Genomic DNA, 7,577 nt, shown 5'->3' on the forward strand with positions numbered 1-7,577 from the left:
CTGAAGCTAGAGAGGCCACTTGCATAGAAAAGCCACTAGAAATGGCTTGGATGAGCTTGGAAATAGGCAGGGGCAAGGTCTCAAGGATTCACCAGGACATGGAGAAGCATTTGAGCCAGATTGATGGAGATTCAGAAAAGGCACCTGCCATTTCTGTGGGGGGAGGGCTTTTCAAAGGAGCAATGGCCTCTTCCTGCTCTTCTGTCTTGGAGAAAGCTGTCCCTCCAGCTCTCGCCCTGATTCCAGGCAAGTTAGTTCCCCCAGAATGCTCCAGGTTTCTTTCAAGCTGCTGCCCAGAGCCTGAGCTCAGAGGAATTGTGTCTGAGTAAATTGGTGCACTGGCCCTTTAAGAGGTCCTGCCTGGGACTCTAGCAGCTGCTGTGTCACTCAGCCACAATCCCTGCTGGTTTTTACAGCCCAAAGTTATGGGACCTTCTCTTCCCAGCCCTGGAACCCTGGTCTGGGGGGCCTGATTTGGGGCTGGGACCCCTCGCCCCTCCAGGAAATCTCCAATGCTTAGATATCCCTCCTGATTTAAACTGTAGCACCTGGGTGTGGTACCTCAGCCATGTCTGTGGGATTCTGTCCAGATTCTACCCTGTGTCTTCACCCCTCCTACAGATCTTGATGTGCTTCTTCAATTCTCTAGTTGTATGACCTCTGTTCAGCTTGATTTCATGTTTTAAATTATGGTTGTTCTGTATTTTAGTTGTAATTTTGATGTGGTTGTGGGAAGTGGCAGGTACCACAGTTATCTATACTACCATCTTGTTGTCTCTCTGTAATTGAGGGGTTTTTTGTTGTTGTTGTTGTTGTTTTTTAAATATGTGTTTTTTTATTTCAGAGAGAGGGAGAGGGAGAGAGAGATAGAAACATCAATGATGAGAGTTATTGATCAGCTGCCTCCTGCATGCCCCCTGCTGAGTGTCGAGCCCTCAACCCTGGCATGTGCCCCGACTGGAAACAGAACCACGATATCTTGGATCATAGGTAGATGCTCAGCCTCTGAGCCATGCTGGCTGGGCTGTAATTGAATTTTGATAGCTACTGTCGAATTCATGCGTGGGTTCGTCCCTCAGGCTGGCTGACAGTGGCAGTCAACCCCCAACACAGAATACAGATTGCTGTGCAGGTGCTTATCACAAGAAGCAGAATTCATCTTAGCAGTGTTTGGAACCTGTCAATATTTCCCTTTTTATATAGTACTTGTGAAGCTTATTGGATCTTGTCATGTTGTTGTCTGAAGCTGGCCACTGGGTTTATTTGTTTGGAGCCTCTTTGGAGTGTCTTTGGTGTAGGCCAGTGTCAGATGCTGTTTTTGACTGGCCCTGAGTACCCTGTGTGAAGCTATTAGGAATGCACAGCTTATGGCTCCCTCTGCTGGGACTGGATGTATATGGAAAGGACTAAGCTATGCACCAGGGTCTGCTTTCTGTAGCCTGGGCCCAGAAGCAGATCAGTCAAAGATTCAAAGCAGGCAGAGATCCACCTCTGCCTGCAGGGTGATTGTTAGTCTCAGTCCCTTAATAAGGCTCAGGCTGTAGAGCTTAGCAGAGCATAAACTCCACAGTATTGGGTGAGAAGTTTTCCAACAGGTGGGACAATTGCTTTCCCTCCAGGCTAAAGCTGCATTGATGAGAAAGCTGTGTCTGAGAAAGATGGCTTATGCAGCATGGGAGAATGACTCAGCACAGGGATCCTGGCAGCTGTCCTCCTCTTTCTCTCTCCAGAGCCACCATCCCCTGACTCTCCTCACACAGCTCTGATCCACTTTGCCCTCTCTCTGCTAGAGCCAAAGGTGAGTAGCCACAAATGAAATTTAGTGCATTGGCCCTTTAATGGGGTGCCTGCATTTCTAGCTGTCTCTCCCTGCCAGACAGAACCCTCGGTACTTTTCACAGCCAGGTGTTATATGGGCATCTTTCCCTGTTCCTTTACTCTGGGCTAGGAAGCCCAGTTTGGGGTTTAAACCCCAGACTTTTCAAGGGGAACCCCCCGAGGCTGAGATATCCTTCCAGAACTTCAGCTGCTGCCTGTGGGAGCCCAGGCCAGCCCTATCAAGCCTCCACACCCATCTCGATATGGCCTCCTCTTTATGTCCTTGGTTACAAGGTTTCTCTCCAGCTAGTCTTCAATTCATTATTCAGGACGATTTTTCTCTATTTTAGTTGAAATTTCAGTTTGGTCCTGGGACAATGTCAGTGTATCTTCCACTTCATCCACTGCCATCTTGGAATCCAGATAAAAATATTTTTAACTACCTTAAATTTGCAAAGCATCTGTCTTTCTGTGGCACTACATTAACATCAGCACAGGAATTCATTCAATTTGTTTATTCCCCTCCCTACTGCTTCCAAGTCGTGCTCATTTGGATTTGTCATGAATTAAAGAAAAGGGCATACTATTTTAATGGCTGTGCTCTTAATTACAAAAAGAGGAGCTCTGATACTCTTACTTAAGGAGAAATTTTATTACAAACTCTAACAATTTTTAGTCAAGGGCCTGTAGGTCTGCTCCATTTCCACTACAGGTATTTTGTTCTTACAGTTACATTGATATATAAAAGAGATGCAAGTGTAGCCTCTGTGGTTGAAGGGATATTGGGACCCTGCCTGCTCAGCTTCTCCCAGGAGCCCTAGGACATCTCAGGAATACCAGTGACCTAGTTGGAGCCACCAATTGAACATACAGCCCCTACCACACTTTACATATGAGGAACCAGAAGGCCAGAGAGTGTGACTGTGTCTTCTTCTTAAAAAAAATAAATTTCACCCTGGCCAGTGTGGCTCAGTGGTAGAGCACTGGCGCACTCACCAAAGGGTTATGGGTTTTGATTCCCTGTCAAGGGCACGTACCTGGGTTGTAAGTTTGTTCCCTGACCCCAGTCAGGGTGCGTGTGGGAGGCAACCAATGTATGTCTCTCTCTTCTTCCCCCTTCCACTCTCTCTAAAAATCAATAGAAAAAACATCCTCTGGTGAGGATTAACAAAATAAATAAATAAATAAACAAAATTTTCATGTGTTTCCAGATATTACAAGTAGCCTGCTTATTCTAGAATTAAAATAGAATTAGCCAGTCTATTAGCTCCAATACTTGCCTTTCTTCCAGACAGAATGGTTATTCAGTTTGTTACTCTGAATGCATTTTTTAAAAAAATATATTTTTATTGATTTCAGAGAGAGGAAGGGAGAGAGAGAGAGAGAGAAACATCAATGATGAGAGAGTCATCATTGATTGGCTGCCTCCTGCACACCCCTGACTGGGAATTGAACCACAATCTCCTGGTTCCTAGGTTGATGTTCAACCTCTGAGCCATGCCCTGCCAGGTTACTCTGAATGCCTTTGATCCCAGAACCACATCTGGATTTCTTGGAACAAAAGAAAGGCCAGAATGGAATTGTCAGGGCAAACAATGTCCTGCTACCCAGGAAGAGATAACAATAGCACATAGATACTTAGAATAACCAGGATCAGGCCTTGTTCTAAACACTTGACATGTGTTAACTCTTTACGCTTTTCCTGGCACTGATATGAGGTGGGTGCCATCGTATCTGCACTTAAGGTACAGAGAGTTTCAGTCCCTTGTCTATATATTGGTTATTCAGTTGTGGAGTTAGGCCATGAACCCAGGCAGTCTGCACCAAGGGTCTGGCTCTTAATCCCTCTGCTATGGGAATAGCCCTGAAGGTTCTCATCCCAGTAGTGACATTTTCTGCTTTTGGAAAAAAAAAATTCCCTTTCTTTTTCACTTAGCTTCTGGCTGTTTCTCCAAGGAATTGCATAAATTTTCAACATCCTTTCTTGTCTACTGATACTGTTCTCCCTACTCTTTCAAAATCCATCTGCAGACAAGAACTTCAGATCATGATCTTAATTATTCCTCACTTTTGTGCTCATGGGAAACTTGTGATATAGAATAGTCTTTGGGGCTCAGGGTGGAGCTTCTAGGGGCTTCTGTGGAGCCAGAGCCAGAGCCAGAGCCAGAGCCAGAGCCAGAGCCAGAGCCAGAGCCAGAGCCAGAGCCAGGGGAAGGCTCTCTCTGGTCCTCAGGACCCTTGGTATCACCCCACACCCTTTATGTCTGGATGCTATGTCTGTGTCTCAGTACTAAGCCCTTCCAACTTGGCCAAATCAAGCTGTAACCCCACCCAGATACCTGTACAATACACAGAGCTCCTGTTACCACTGAGGTTGATGCTTTCCCATCTCTGGAAAGCAGCTGTGTGTTCAGACAGAAGATAATCTCTGGAGTCAAGCTGCTTAGATTCAGTGCTGGTCCTATTACTTACTAGCTTGGAGATGCTGAGTAGGTGATATAATTCATCTGTGCCTCAGTTTTCTTATCAATAAACTGAAAATAATTATAGTACCAACCTCATTTAGCTTCGGTGAAGAATGAATGAGATAATACATGTAAAGATCTTAAAACTGTGCCTGGTTCATAGTGAAGAATTAGTAAAAGTAGCATTTATTATGAGATAGTTGGCAGCAGGAGAGAAAAAAAGTGAGCTCCTGTTATCACTTGAGCATATTTTAAGACTAGAATTCTAGAGTTATCTTTCACTACCCTAGTGGCAACCCTTCCATTGTATAATCAAAGGAACACAGATATCTAAGACTCAGAATAAAAGCCCTTGTCTGAATATGTCCCTTACTGTTGGGTGGGGACAAAGTAGAGGCCCAATTTAAAATATTAGCTTCCTGGGAGTTGTCAAATTAACTCACCCCATGAAGCTGACTCCACTATATCTGTTAATCATAGTGGTCTGTGCTATACCACCAAATCACATTTTGTTCACTGGTTTCACCTTCATCAACAGAAAATCTATGTATTACTCCATGGACAGACAGTCCCAACTTTGTGCTCAATTTTCTTCCTCATTATACGTCATCACCTTCGGTTTCTGACTTTGTCCTGGCTTTGTCTGAGATTTTTCCCATTTATATCTTGACCTTCCTGCCTTACCCACTTTCTTTTCTTTTAAACAAATTTTATTGTGAAAAATGCTACACATAAATTGGTGTTGTGGTGGACATGGCTATGTGCTGCCTGATCCCTGTCAAGAATGAAGAACTTAGTCCCAGCTCCCAGGAGCATGGCTAGCAAAAAGCCCTCAGTTATGAGCCTCCAGTTGTGTGTATGGCCTCAGCTGAAGAGAGCTGCTTTGCTCAAGGTCAAGATCTTCTCCCAAGGGTGGCTTGCATCCAGTGACTGATCAACATGGGTATATAAAGACCAGTCTCCCAACTGTGCAGTTGGCTGAAACCTCCATTGAGATTTGTATTGCAAGTCTCTCCATTGCAGATCAACTTCTTCCCCTATCCAATCCTATTTCCTTCAATTTTCTGCCACAGTTGTTGATTCCAAGAACATTCCCAAATAAATCTCTTGCATAATAATATCCATCTCAGAGGCTGCTTCCCAGGTATCTCAATTTATGACAGGTGTATAAAGCATTTATGTGGTTTAAAAAATAATAAAATAAGCATTCAGGTACTCTCCATCTAGCTAAAACTATAGAATAGTTTACCAGTACTTTTAAGCCCACTGTGTACATCCCTCCGTTGTGTTCCTTTCTCTGTCTGCACACTTACCCCAGGTAGTTACTATTTGGAATATTTTGTCAATCATTGTTTTTTTCTTTATGTTAAAATAAAAAATATATATTTACATTAAAACATTTATTTGTCCTGTTTTTGAGCTTTAAAGAAGTTCATCCTCATACTGATGCCCTTGTAATAAACTGGTTATTATTAACAGGAAAGAATTAAAGGGAAGACTAGATAATACAGGCATGCCATTTATACAGCTTTGCTAATGTAACACTCTCCAAGTCTGTTCTCCACTGATTGGTGGGGGAAGGGACTGGACAAAGGCAGTTCAGATGCATGCCCAGCAAGGGCATGGGAGGGTGCTTGCCCATCAGTCACACTTGAATGTGTCAGTGGCCACAATGGCCACTGCAAGTGCTCAAAACCTGAATATTTAAATTTCTAAACAAAGAAACACGTTCTCTTGGCTCCAGGGCACTGGGCTCTTGAGACTCATGTTGCAGGGGACTGTGCTACCCTGTGCCAACATGGCTCACAGCCATGTGGGACCCCCACAATCGACTAATGGACTTTAATCAGCTTGGATGCTAAAGTACACCTGGCTGCAACATGGAACAGAAGCTCTGGACACTGGCCTTACTTTTGGCTCTACTGGAATGCCCCAGCTGCCCCTTTTCCAGGATTGGCTTAAGGGGATGGGACTTTGGAACCTTAGGAAAGTAACTTCATGCAAATAAAGCCTTTTCTCACATCTCATTCTCCTGCGGGGGCTTCTGAAAATTCTTATTTCAGTGGTACTCCAAGAACCTTGCTTCCATGAGTGACAGAGGAATTCAATTCTCCAGTAACAATACCATTACATGATTTTTTTGGTACTCGAGCCTTTCCTTCCACATTATGTTTTTGAGGTTTACCCCAAAGTTAAAATGTGTATTAATCTCCCTCCCTCAACTTTTTTTTTCTTTTCAAAATAGCATCCATTGTGTGAATGATTTAACATTCAGCTATTCATTCTATTGCTGATAGGCATTTGGGGTATTTCCAGTATTTTGTTTGTTTCTTTGTTTTTTGCTATATTGAACAATACTCCTAAGAATATTCTTGAACCTGAGAATAGAATTCTTCGGTCATAGGGTATATATATCCTAAACCTTCCTAGAGAATGCTAACAAATGAAGCAAAATGATTTATATTCCTACCAGGAATGTTTGTGAATTCCCATTTTTCCACATTCCTCATTCTTGCTAACACCTGGTATAGTCCATGTTTTGTCTCCCTCCCTACCAATGGTGGTATGGATATTTCATTGTTTTAATTTGTGTTTCCCTATTTACTAATAAAGATAACCATATTTTCATAAATTTATAGGACATTTATGCTTCCTTCTCTGTGAAATGCCAGGATTTTTGTCCTCCCAACTTCATTCTTTAAAATCAGGCAGACTGTTAATAATGACTTCCAGAGGAGATTAAAGATGGCAGCAGATTGAGTGGAAGCTACACTGACACTCTCCTGGGACCAAGCTGGAATTACAATTAAAACATAGAAAAACCATTCTGAATAATCAACTGCAACTGAAGACGAGCTGGAGAGCACCCTCATAACCAAGGAGGAGAAATGGAGACCACATAGAGGCTGGTAGGAAGTGCGGAGGCAAGAGAGGGCTGGCTGGGGTCCCACAGGCAGCAGCTGAAGTTCTGGAGGGATATTTCAGTAGTGGGGGTTCCTGTTCTGGCCACTATGGCCAGAAGAATATACCTAAGGAACTAATAGTAAAGGTAGAACAAGATCCCTATTGTACAGAACAGGGGCCGACAAGCTAGCCCAATAATTACCGCTCCCCCTGAGTTCCTAGAAAAAGAAAAAACCAGTCACGCTCCGGCCAATCATAACCCCATTACTCACTGTAAAACATTGTGTTTAAATCATCCCTTTTGTGTTGCTAAAGGTCCCCCCTTGTTTCCTGTAACAAAAGCTGACAACCTAACAAATTCTTGGAAACCCTTTCACCACAGTGTCTTTG

This window comes from Miniopterus schreibersii (genome assembly GCF_964146895.1).
Source record: "Miniopterus schreibersii genome assembly, chromosome: 9".
Classification (NCBI taxonomy): Eukaryota; Metazoa; Chordata; class Mammalia; order Chiroptera; family Miniopteridae; genus Miniopterus; species Miniopterus schreibersii.